Genomic DNA, 14,331 nt, shown 5'->3' on the forward strand with positions numbered 1-14,331 from the left:
CTTATACCTCTATATATGGAAATTTATGTCTACATTGTGCTCCAAGTGTTTTCTTGTACTTCAGATGGTCTCTATTTTTTAAATATTTTAATCAATATATATATTTTTTTTATATGTATATGAGTTTTTTGCAAGGTGGCTCTTGAACACTGTCAAGTTTTATTGCTTAAGAAATAATATGTAAATGATGTGCAAAAGCTGAAATAGCAGCTCCTTTCTTCATTTGCCTTTTAGCTGGTCGAAAACAATAATTCCTTCTTCTGTGCCTTCCAGTCTGAACTGAAATGGGTGTTGATAGTTGGTGTCCTTTGTAGGAATATATGGTATGCCTTTTGTAGGTGGGGAACTGTATGCTAAAAAGGATCCCTTTGTCATATGCTTCACTGGTATTCACATGGATAATGAAGGCTCCACTGTAAGTGGAATCAGGTCCGCTTTGCATACCATTGTACTGACAACGTAAATTGCATGGTAAACAGTTCTTTTCAAGTGGGAGGCAGGCATTTTCATCTATAGAAACATACAACTGCATATGCCATGGTGGGCAGCTCTGATGGTTCCATTTTAAGTAGTCTTAGCTGAATGTTGTGTGAACCTAGCCTAACCCAAGAGTTTGTATAAAAAAAATTGAAATGCCAACACCAGTGACTCATGCACATTAAATTTAAGGTACCATCACACTCAGCAACTTTGCAAAGAGAACGACAACAATCCGTGACGTTGCAGCGTCCTGGATAGCGATCTCGTTGTGTTTGACACGCAGCAGCGATCTGGATCCCACTGTGCCATCGCTGGTTGGAGCTAGAAGTCCAGAACTTTATTTCGTCGCCAGGTCGGCGTGTATCGTCATGTTTGACATCAAAAGCAACGACGCCAGCAACGAGCATAGGGGGCGTCGCAACGTCTCCTTCTAGCCAGTCGGTACACTCCGGCTGTTTGACATGGAGCTAACAACCAGCGAGAACGAGAAGTGAGTCGCCATTACGTCACTGGATCGCTCCTGCATCGTTCTGGAGTTGCTGTGTTTGACGTCTCTACAGCGACCTAAACAGCGACGCTCCAGCGATCTAGTTTAGGTCGGCTCGTTGTCTATATCGCCGCAGCGTCGCTGAGTGTGACGGTACCTTTAGTCTAATCCATCAATATTGACACTCTGATGTGTACGGGCAAACTGACCAATGGAGAAGATGTCAATTGGGCATGTCCGATTTCAGACTGCTGACTGCTTTGTTCTTGCAGAGATAAGCTACCAGCAAAGATGTCTGGTGGCTTTCTCACAGGCCAAGCGAGCAATCCTGTGTATGGGAAAGACAACCAAGATGGCTGTCATCCAAATTATCACCCGAAGGATCGGTCAGTCGACAGCCATCTATGCACTGTAGACATCTACAAAATACATTGCAAAGCTCCCAGACATATTTCCCAAATATGTCAGTATGTTTTGGTATCCTTTTCATACCTGTATGGCCTAGTGTAGTCAAACCTCCTACCTACCCCTTGCATATTTTTAATATAAAGATGTCACTGAGCAATGTTTGACATACAGTGATAGATGTTGGATGCTTCTGTCTGAAATTTAATTATAGAGGTATTTTCCATGGTGCTGATGAACACTGGATATTCCACACATTTAGCACTTAGGCTAGGTGCACACTGTTTTTTCAGAATTAGGTTACTGAAATAAATTTGAATTTTAAAAAAAGTATCCAACTAAAATGTAAAATATTTTGGTCTATTATGGTATGGGAAGTTAGAACAATTGTAAACCACTTTATGAATAGAAAAAATATAAAGGAATAATGAATCTTGAATATTTTGGTTCACGATACAGAATATTCCTTCTATATTGCAGACAGCATTGTTTTGTACTGGATCATACTTACAACAGTATATTTCCAAGGTGCTGAAACTGTGCTCCTAAAGTGGAATAAGGTCGAATACATGGCAATTGATTGAGAAATGTAACATTTTCTTTATGCAAACAATGTATAAAAAACCTCAAATACCACACCACTATGTTACAGCTTGCTACTTATGTACTGTTGCTACTATTTCCCAAATATTCTGTGTGCATGCACTTGTTTTGCCACACTCCATGTTTTCCTGTTTACACAGTAGTTGCACATCATTTACAGTGTATTGTTTCTTAGCATATAAGACTGTGTACAAATCGCCCTTTAAGTATAGGTTTCTGGTGCGTGCCACAACACCTACAGTAATTGTGGCACAGGTCCCACTTTATGGGTTGCAGGGTAAAATGAGTGTCTATAACATTACATTCCCCCTTCATGTCTCTCCCAGACCTTATTTTGAGACGCCATGGTCAGTCGGGCAGAGAAGGGGATTGTTACTGTTAGGATTGATGCGCCATCAGTAAGAATAGCCCTAGTCAGATACACAAAAGGGAGAGGGAGGTAAGATCTCTACAGTTTGTTCCTAAGCCTTAAACCTTGTGTCTCCTTCCCTTTTCCCAAGAAGACATATATATTTATATAGTGTGAGTACTGAGAGACATTGAGCACTGTATAAATATATGTTTAGTGTATTATATACACATTCTATAACTGTATATAATTTTCTATTTATCAGTACATTTTGCCCCCCACATTTGGCACTCACATTAGCTAGCACTACATAGTTAGAAAGTTGCTGGGTCTATGTCATTGTATCCAGGATACATATTTATTTGTTTTATATATGTATATTTCGCTGTACATATATATATAGTTTTACATAGAACTATATATGTATATGATAAGAACAATACATATTTATATATATATATATATTTTATAATATCGGTGAAGGAGGGCACTGATATTTTAGATGAAGATACTAGGGTAAATTGTACGTATCCTGTTCCCACATCCAGTGGTGTATCCATGGATATAATGTGTATGTGAGCAGTTTAAAAACCACTTTCTGTCTGCTGTGTCGGTGCTGCTAATTGTATTAAAGTGAAGTTTCAACTTTTAAATATGGTTAAACATCTGACCAGGAGTTCTTCAATATATTTATGAAAGAGTTATCTATCCCCTATGCATGGGATAGGTGACACGTTTTTGATTGAGTGGGCTTAACTAATGGAACTTTCACCAATTCCAAGAACTGCGCTGTGCTTGAATCTCTTCAGCACTCCATCAATGCCCAACTAGCGATTTTTTAAACGCAATTTTTCGCATTGTGGGTGTCTCAGCGGTCAGACTTTTAATACTGGTAATACAGTAACTAGTGATGAGCGAAAGTGCTCTGATATCCCAGCATGCTCGTGTGCTAACAGTGTCTTCAGCGTGTTTGAATCCGTGCAGCTGCATGTCTTGTGGCAAGTCTGATTGCTAGGCAATCCTTGCATGTGTTGCGGCTGTCCATCCGCCACGAGACGTGCAGCCGCAGAGACTCGAACCTAATTTTCGAGCACGTCGAAGACACGGTTGGCACACAAACCTGCTTGGATAACACCTTATCTGAGCACGTTCGCTCATCACTAGTAAAAACCCTTTAAGGGCATGAGTAATTTGGGTCTAAATGAATTGCAACCTGTTTCAGCGATTTGCATCAAATTCCCTACAGTAGCCCTCCAGACCGTGTCAGTGGTATACACAGGTCACTATATTCTTTCAATAGGGAGGGGAGCCATAAATTAGCGCCTAGTTACAGTTCATACAGGGCAGATCTAAGCTCTCATAGACCCGATTACTGTAGGTATGTTCCACAGTAGCTATAGCAATAGATGTATTTCATGGGATTGGTTTGGATGTAATGGAACTTCACTTTAATGAATGGTTTAATAACAAACCCATTTTTGGGGTGATTGTCAGATTAGTGTTTTTGGACAGACAGTTAAGATATACTCCGCATGTGTATTTATATGTACTCCGGAAGATCTCAGGTCAAAGTATTAGTCTGGATTGGGTGGGCATGGGAAATTTTAATTACTATACAAATGTTAAGAAATCTACCTCAGGGATGGCAGGCTGTGTACATATTTGGGTGTATGTACCTCAGACTGTACACATATATCCAGCTAATGCTGCGCTCAGGAAAATGTCTTCTCCGGATATGTTTGTGTGCTTCTTTTTTTACTTGCTTTATTACTTTTCAATAAAAATCTTATTAAATTTTGCAAAAAACAATGTTTCTTTCATTTTGTTTTTCTTTATCTAAATCCCGTGAGTGAAATCAACAGTCTATGCCTTTTAAATTTCAAATACGTTTTACGAGCTCTTGGGAAATCAATATAGCACAAACTTAGTAAGGTGTATTAAGCAGGATTTCGGCTTTATTATCACACAGCCCAAGTTTAAATAGTTTTAGACAAGTAAGCTTCCCGCCGAAAGATGTAGCCAATAGGAATTTAGGGGTGTGAACAGAAATGTGAAACTTCTCCGCTCAGCACTGTTATTTGATCACCATGGTAAACGGGAGTTATGAGACAAGATGTATACACAGACATAATATGGAGCATGTTTGTCTCACATTCTCCCATTTTCTGAGCAATTATGGGTATCTCAGGATGTACAATTGTGCTCAAAAGTTTACTTACCCTGGCAGAATTTTTGCTTTCTTGGCCTTTTTTTCAGGGAATATGAATGATGGCACCAAAACTTTTTCTCCACTCACGGTTAATGGTTAGGTGAAGCCATTTATTGTCTGTGTTTTCTTTTTTAAATCATAATGACAATCCAAATGACCATGATCAAAAGTTCACATACCCTGGTGAATTTGGCCTAATAACATGCACATAATTTGACACAAATGAGTTTGAATGGCTACTAAAGGTAACATCCTCACCTGTGACCTGTTTGCTTGTAATCAGTGTGTGTGTGTATAATAGCCGATAGTGTAAAGCGTTTTCACTGAGGAAAAGTGGAGTCCGGACTACCGGCTACCTAGCCACTGGATCAACTTCTTCAGGACACCTAATTTGTTACTTGCTGTGGCTCTGCATTGTTCTGGCTTCCCCTGTTGTCGTTTTTCAGCATTGCTTAAACTTTGCATCTGGGTTCTGGCCAAGAACTTTGGCACCCTTCTTTTCCTGCGCCTCTGGGTGGTTTATCTGTTGTGATGCAGTGACCCCTGTTACAGCTAGGTGGCACTGCATGTGCTCCTCAGGATATGCATGGAGACATATCTGTAGTTGTAATGGTTGAACTAGCCACACACACCTCCCACCTATGGGAGTGGCTACAAGTATATAATGTGACCATGTGGGTCACATGGGAAGATGGATGGACCTGAGTGGTCTGTGTGCCAGGTCCTGGAGGGTCTCTGTGTTGGGAGGTCCTGGGAGTAGGACTAGATCCCTGAAGAGCACATGGGGGAGGCCTTGGAACTGGGGGCCTGTGTGTTGGACGGTCCCAGATGGGGATGGACGTCCTGAATAGCACACAGAGAGGACGCGTGTGCAGAGTCCGTGATGGCACTGCGTTTGGGGAAGCTACAGCCTGTCTGAGGATCTGGACTATCAGGTGGCCTGGTGAGCAAGGCATTGCCCAGGACGGTGATCCCAGTTCGGCAGCTTCCATGAGAGAGAGACTGCCGACAAGAGTCAGCGTATGGAGCAGGAGCTCCTGGAAGGTAACCCAGTGTGTGGGGTGCTGTGCAGTCACCCATGGTAACTGGACGGAGTAACGTCCAGCATGATTAGAGACTGCAACCGTAATGTCATATGTTGATGCCTGTTGGGCTCCATGGACATTAATGAACTGTGTGGCGTGCGGTCACCCATGATAACTGGACACAGGTTCGGCGTGTTTAGTGACCGCGTTTCAAAGCCGTATACTATGATGTGAAGATTGATGTAAAGACTGTTTGCTTGTCGTTCATTTTTCTGTGGCTTATGACTCCATAATAAACCACATGGACTGTTAAAGTGAAAACCTGTGCCTGACTACGTTAATCCGCTGCCAAATAAGTGTCCCCCAATACACTCAGTAAGTGCAATTTTACACTGTGCAGTGTCTAGTTTTCCAAGAAAAACAGGTCAGGGCCAAGATCCATATGGAACTCCGATTTGGACTTTTATCAGGAGGGGAAGTTAAAACAAATGGATACTTTTTTTGTTTCAACAGTAAACTTATCTAAGGAACACAGAGACCCCTCCCTACTATGAATCAGGGTTCTTTAGAAGAGGTAGACATGTGGACAGATCTATTTCCAACCAACATGAGTTTGTGGGGGTACTATATAAGGCATAGGAGAATCCAGACAGATGTTTCCAGAAACATGTTTGCATGGAAATGTACCCCATCTCAGCCGATTTTTGTGGTTTCTTGCTGCTTTCCTCTACTTGGAGACACAGTGGTGTCTCATTTGTGGAAAAATACCATCCTTCTTCTTGCACAGATGGCAGCGCTGAGGGACCCTATGGATAGATACATTTAGTCCATGACCAAATTTGCATTTTAGGCAGCAGATGTTGCACTGTGCCCAGCTTTTGCTGCCATTTACTTTGGCAAAGCACCTACACAGGGCATAATTTCTGGTTCTCCTTGGGTGGAATTGGCAAACGTAGCTGACCAGATAGGTCAAGCTGGCAAATGTGCTTGGCATCCTTGCATGCAACCGGCTACTTGGCTAATGCATCAAGCAATATTGTGGCTATCCACAACATTCTATGTCTCAAAGCCCGGAAAATGGATCTTGCTTCTAAGACGTCTATTATAGATCTTCCATTTCATGGTTCTCGTCTATTTGGAACCATGTTGGACAAGATTATTGCATGCTACTACCTCAATCCAGGTCTAAAGGTCAATTTTGAGGACCTGGGTTTCTTCAGTCTCATCCTTTTCATCAGTTCCCATCAGCAGGTGGGCCCATCCATCATGTCAGACCTCGTGCTCTCTAGGGAAGGAGGAGACCATCGTTCAAGCATACACCATCTTGGCAGCAAAGTGGTCTGGGAAACAAGCCCTCTATGTCGAGCCGAAACAAAGGGACTATTATGTAACCGGTTACCCCAACCATGGATTTATGCTGGGTGTGGTGGGCGTCTTCTCTTCTAGGATGAATGATTTGGGGTCGCCTATAGTTACAGGATAGAGTTCACCACGCTCCGGCCTGATTTGTCTTTCAGATCTTCTTCAACCATAAGATCCAGTTTCGGCCACCCCATGTTCTCTCTTCTTATGGCAGGAATTCATTATGCTAGTCCTGCCTCTGGAACATAAGCGTTTTTTTACGGAATCTGTTCGTCATACACAAGAAGATTGTATTGGTGCGGCCTAACCTGGACCTAAGGCTACTGAACAGATCCAACTGCGCCACTTTGATATGAAGTCTCTCCACTCAGTCACCGCCTCTATGGAACCCGGAGAGTTTGTCTTCATTGGACATTCAGGATGCTTCCCTACACATTACCAATTTCCTGGATCATCGAAGATTTCGCCTTTTTGAGGTCAAACAGGATCTTTTTCATTTCATGGTCCTTTCCTTTTGGCTTGACCAAAGCTCCCAGGGTTTTTCACAAAGGTCTTGGTCTCAGTTATGGCACTGCTTCGAATCAAAGGGATTTTGGTGAGCCCTTACCTGTACGACATTCTCATATAGGCTCCTTCTAAGGCCGGGGTCACACTTGCGAATGTGATGCGAGAAACTCGCGCGAGTCTCTCACGTCAATACCCAACACTGCCACCAGCACTCGGACCGGAGCGTGTAGCTGCATAGAAATACATGCAGCCGCGAGCTCCGGTCCGGGTGCTGGGGGCAGTGCCAGGTATTGATGGGAGAGACTCGCGCAAGATTCTCGCATCACACTTGCAAGCGTGACTTACTCTGACAACTTGGGAGAGCATACAGATAGTCTTCGGCACCTGGCTTGCTCTGGGTGGATTAACAAAAGGGCGAAGATCTCTTTTGCTCTAGCTTAGCAGGAATGTGTCCAGGGGATGATATTACGCAAAGTCCAGGTCTCCTGTAGGACGACGATCATTACAGGGCCTCCTTCTGGTTCTTCATGAGTGTCCTAAGCAATGTGGTGGCGGCTTTCTAGGTGATTTTGTTTGCCTAGTTTCATTCCAAACTCCTATAGAATTCTCTTTTTTGTAGTTGGGACAGGACAGTGCACTCTCTGCATCGAGCTGTTCACCTACCATTTCACGTGTGTCAGTCTGTCGAATGGTGGTTAACATCTCCCCTGAAAATTCTGGGTAGCTCCTTTTCACCCTATTCAGTGGCTGGTTCTGAAACAGATTCTTCAGATGAGGAGTGGTTTTCTGTAATTTCTCCAATTAGGGCTCGTGTCATAAACTAAAGAGGCTTCTCTCAGTAAACATACTGGAGCATAGAGACATCCGCCTGTCACTTCTTCATTGGGAGCACCTGCTTTTGGGTTTTCTTGTGTGGATTTAGTTTGACAATGTGCCACCATGGTAGCATACACCAACAATCGGGGCATACCATGGAGCGGATCAGCCAAGGCAGAGGTCACAAGGATTTTGGATTGGTCAGAAGACAGAGGGCCATTGGTCTCTGCAATCCACATACGTAGTTTGGCCAGTAGGGTCACAGTTTAAGTCATCAGGGGTTATCTGCAGGAGTGTGGGCCCTCCATTCGGAGATTTTCAGCCAGATATGTCTGAGGCACTGAGGCACTCCAGCTGTTGATTTCATGACCAGATCTCGAGATCTACTTGCGGTAATGGTTTAGTCTCAGATCACTCTTTTGTACTGGCTTCCAACTCTGCACCTGCTATTAAGGCTTCTAAAGCAGATCATAGCAAAGTGGATTTTCATTATCCTCATCGAAACGGACTGGCCTAGAAGATCATGGTATTCGGATGTGATCAACCTCTTAGCAGATGTCACTTGGGCTTTCCTGGATTATCCAGATCTTCTCTACTAGTTTCCACTCTTCCATCAGAATTTACAGTCTCTCAATATACAGTGGTGTGAAAGTGCTTGCCCCCTTCCTGATTTACTATTATTTTGCATGGTTGTCACACTTAAATGTTTCAGATCACCAAACAGATTGAAATATTAGACAAAAATAACACAAATAAACACAAAATGCAGTTTTTCAATGAATGTCTTTATTATTAAGGTAAAAAAAATCCAAACCTACAGGGCTCTGTGTGAAAAGGTGATTGCCCCCTAAACCTAATACATGGTTTGGCCACCCTTAGCATCAACATATGCAAACAAGTGTTTGCAATTACTGGCAATGAGTCTTTTACAATGCTCTGGAGGAATTTTGACTCTCATCTGTGCACAATTGTTGTAATTCAGCCACATTGGAGGGTTTCTAAGCATCGGATTTTTTCTAAGCCTGGAAATTTTTCCCACGCTCGAGTTCATATGAGGACATCCAGCAGGGGGCGCATCACCGCGACTCAAGGTAACTACAGGTCATTCCCCTGCATTCCATTCATTCACAACATTTTACAGACAGGAGCGGGTGCATTAGCACAGCTCCTGTCTGTAAAATGATTTAACCCCTTCAGATGGATTTACTTCGTGGGATGTTCAAGAACGACGGAAGGTATGGGATATTGTTGATTTTTTATTTTTCCTTTTTTACAGAACGAGGGTCTTCATGTGGATTACCAGTAGAATAAAATATTACAACACCCTGTGTCTTTATTTAATTAAAATACTTTTTAATAATGTGTGTGTGTTTTATTAACCATTTCGTACTATTGGACTAATAATGGATAGGTGTCATAATTGACGCCTCTCCATTATTAATCTGGCTTAATGTCACCTTACAATAGCAAGGTGACATTAACCCTTCATTACCTCATATCCCACCACTACACGGGAGTGGGAAGAGAGTGGCCAAGTGCCAGAATAGGCGCATCTTCCAGATGTGCCTTTTCTGGGGTGGCTGGGGGCAGATGTTTTTAGCCAGGAGGGGGCCAATAACCATGGACCCTCTCTAGGCTATTAATATCTGCCCTCTGTCACTGGCTTTACCACTCTGGCGGAGAAAATTGCGCGGGAGTCCACGCCAATTTTTTCCGCGATTTAACCCTTTATTTTAGCAGCTACAGCGCCCAAATTTTGCACATACACACTACTAACATTAGTAGTGTGGAATATGCAAAAAAAAAAGGGATATGAGATGGTTTGCTGTATGTAAACCATGTCTCATATCCTGTCGGGTTTGGGAAGGAGAAATGAAAAGCCGGCAATTGAATTAGCGGCTTTTATGATATCTAGCGCTGTATGAAATATAAATATATATATGTGTCTCACTGACATATATACCGTATTTTCCGGCGTATAAGACGACTGGGCGTATAAGACGACCCCCCAACTTTACCAGTTAAAATATAAAATCTTCTTAAAAGTCGGGGGTCTTCTTATACACCCTATGTCGTCTTATAGGGCCGGTGAATATGTGCCTTTTGGGGGGGGGGGGGAGTGATCCTGATGACGAGGGGGCGTCTCACAGGAAAGTGAGTATCCCCCATTACCTTATCGTAGCGGTGCAGCGTGGGGGTCTCAGTGCTGGGAGTGGCGGCGGCGGCTGCTGTGCTCTGGTGCGGCGGCTGCTGTGCTCTGGTGCGGCGGCTCCTCTTCTGTGTGGGGCCTCTGTGCTGTGCGGTGGCGGTGGCGACGGCATATCTTTATCCAGTTGGGGCTCCTCCGGCATCTCCTTAGCCCTGGAGGCCCCGCCGCAACTCCATCGGTGCAATGCAGCGGCCATTTTCCCGGAGGCAGCTCAATAGGTGCGATGCGGTGGCCTCCGGGAAAATGGCCGCTGCTCAGATTCAGATCTCGTCCCGAAATCTCGGGACACGAGATCTGAATCTGAGCAGCGGCCATTTTCCCGGAGGCCACCACATTGCACCGATGGAGTTGCGGCGGGGCCTCCAGGGCTAAGGAGATGCCGGAGGAGCCCCAACTGGATAAAGATACGCCGCTGCCGCCGCCACCTCACAGCACAGAGGCCCCACACAGAAGAGGAGCCGCCGCACCAGAACACAGCAGCTGCCGCCGCTCCCAGCACTAACACCCCCACGCTGCACCGCTAGGATAAGGTAATGGGGATTACTCACTTTCCTGTGAGACGCCCCCTCGTCATCAGGATCACTCCCCCTCCCCACCCACCATATACACCGGCGTACAAGTCGATTCCCGGCGTATAAGACGACCCCCGACTTTTAAGAAGATTTTCGGGGGTTAAAAAGTCGTCTTATACGCCGGAAAATACGGTATATATATATATATATATATATATATACCTATTCTATGTGTGCACATTTATTCTACCTATTCTTTTCTGTCAGTGTGATTTTACTGTACACCGCACTGAATTGCCCGCTTTTCTCTATAACACCGGTGCTTATTTCTCGCAATGCACACGCATGGTCCGTGTGTAATCCGATTTTTTCTCGCACCCATAGACTTGCATTGGCGATTCTCGGCCGAGATACGCTGACAATCGCAGCATGCTGCGATTTCACTCGGATCCTGAATACGGCCGAGAAAATATCGGATGATGGGAGCTGCCCCATGGATTAACATTGGGTCGAGCGCTATGCGATTTTTTTTCGCATTGCACTCGTCCGTATTACGGTCTAGTGTGACCCTGGCCTAAAGGAGTGGAGAAGCTGTTGACACTACTTCTAAAGATCTTAGAGTGATATAATGCATTGCTATGTTTTATAATTCTTGTGTCTATTTTGTGGCCTACAGCACTTAGCCAATGGATAGGGTTCACTATTGGGGGAAACCTATGGTGGGAAGCAGAGGTTTTGGTATGGGGTGGGAGACAAAACTTCAGAGTGGACTCCTAATCAGATAACCTTGATTACAACTGGGTGACACACCCTAAAAGTGGATGTAGGAGAACCACAGCAGATGACCGTGCTGTTGCTAAAAATAATCTCTATACAAAGACCAACATTGATATTTCCGCCGTATGGTCAGTGGTAGATACCAGTCCTGTGGAACATATAAGAGATTACAGCACAGTTATAGATGGTGACTTACAGCTGACGTTCTTTCTGATGGAATTGTTCACTTTTCACGTCTTTTCCATCTGGCCCAGACCGACATGACAACTTCTTCCAGCAATGACTCGGCTACAGAGATTACAATGAAGACACATTTCACATCTCATATTTTCAGCAATGTCCCCAATGGCACTATTCCCAACCTGCACAAACTCCTTATTCAGCTGATACTCCATTGCTGAGCTGCTGCCATATGTATCCCCATTACTGCACCTGCTGTGTGGTTCCGTGTGCCCTCTAGATGGTAAAACAAACCTCTACAATATAGTAATGCTGTGCTCAAGTGCTCTAGAAAACAATGCTCACATTTTACCTAGAAAGTAATAATGCCATGTGTGTCCTTTTTGACAGTCAAAGTAACCTAAGTTCCTCTATAATAGTAAGTGTCCACTTTACATTTAATATTATCCCGAGTCTCCCCAGTACAGCTCCTCTATACACAATATGATGCTCTCTTATACATAGTATAATGCCCCCTCACTATATAGAACCACACACACAGAATACTGACCCCTTAGTAGCCCACAAACTGTTTGATGGCTCCAATACTGTATTATGGCCCCCCTCACTGTAATCTCCACACTGTATGATGGCCCCCTCACTGTAATCTCCACACCGTATGATGGCCCCCTAGGTAGCCTCCATATAGTATAATGCACCAGATAGTCTTCAATTCAGTATAATGCACTCCCCCATAGGCCTTCATATAGGATACTACTTTCCCCATAGGCAGACCCTATATAGTATAATGCAGCCCCATAGGCAGACTCTATATGGTATAATGCATCCTCCATAGGTAGACTCTATATTGTATAATGCACCTTCCATAGGGAGACTTTATATTGCATAATGCACTCCCCATAGGCATAGTTTATATTGTATAATTCACCCCCAATATGCAGACTCTATAATATAATGCAACCCCCATACTTAGACTCTATATTGCATAATGCACTCCCCATAGGCAGACTCTATATTGTATAATGCACTCCCATAAGGAAGACCCTATAGTATAATGCACCCGATAGGCAGACTGTACAGAATAATGCACTCCCTATAGGTAGACTCTATATAGTATAATGCACACCTCATAGGGAGACTCCATATAATATAATACACCCCCCATAGGCAGACTCTATAGTATAATTCAGCCCCCTAAAGGCAGACTCTATACTGTATAATGCACCCCCCATAGGCAAACTCTATAATATAAAGCACCCCATAAAAAAATAAATCCAAAACTCACCTCTCCTCCTCATTCCTCTGCTGCTCTGAGCGCCCGCACATCTCCAAAGTCCGAATAGTGATGTCATTGTGGCCCCCATGTCAGTGTCTGTGTAACGGGGTCTACCAAGCTGGGGTACCTCTTTCAGTACCACCCTGTGTTTCAGGAGGTCCAGATATACGATCCACCACACAAAGGATACAAAATAGTCCAGAACACAAATGCAATTCAGTAACAGGATAAAAGTCCAACAATCCAGCACAGAGGATAAAATATGGTCCATACGCTTCCCCTTCTCTCTGACGTGCTGTGTTCACTTCATAGTTCCAAACAAGACTGATCTGTGTCTCACCTTCCTGATATTTTAAGTCTCCCTCCTCATTCACAGGTCAGGAGGGGGAAGGTCACAGGGGCTCATTGTCTCAACAAGCTAGGTCAACAAGTCATTAGCATATTAGCAAACAACATTATTCACTGACCCTGTGGAGAGATAACGGTACAGGAATGTGGGGAGAATATCAGATGGCAAATAACAACTCAACACCATGAAAACAAGCAAAACAGAAATATACACAAAATGATACCCACATAGCATATCTGTCATGTCGGACGCTGTTCAGACCAGGTCGTCCGACAGACAGCGGTAGTTCCGCTTTTGACCAATATTTGCTCATTGGCGTCGGCTAGATTTTGTCTAGCTGTTCCGGGGTTAATTTTCCTGATCCTTGGATTGGAGGCTGGGCCATGCCCATTGCCTTTAAATAGTTCTCCTGATCATTGGGCGTCACCGATTATAGCTTCTGTCTTGTGCGTTGTTATCTCGGTCTGGAGTGGAGAGCTGGTTGCTGGAGAATCATTGCTGGTGGTGTATTGTCCTTTGTCTTATTTACTCCTTCCTATATTTGTATTTATTTTGCCCTGCACATTTATAGTGAATTCCTGAGTGACTGCGGCGTGGTGTATATTTTCCTTTATCCTTGTCTGTGCTAACTGTGGGTATTGGAGTATTGCATTCACTGGGTGGAGGGCGGAGGTTTTCAGCTTAGGGTTGAAACAGGAGGCAGGGTGAGTGTTGTGAATTCCGTTCTGGAGCTCCCTCCTGTGGTTGCTAATGGTATTTTTGTGAGTTCTGCCCTTGGGCTCCCT

Source organism: Ranitomeya variabilis, chromosome 3 (genome assembly GCF_051348905.1).
Source record: "Ranitomeya variabilis isolate aRanVar5 chromosome 3, aRanVar5.hap1, whole genome shotgun sequence".
Taxonomy (NCBI): Eukaryota; Metazoa; Chordata; class Amphibia; order Anura; family Dendrobatidae; genus Ranitomeya; species Ranitomeya variabilis.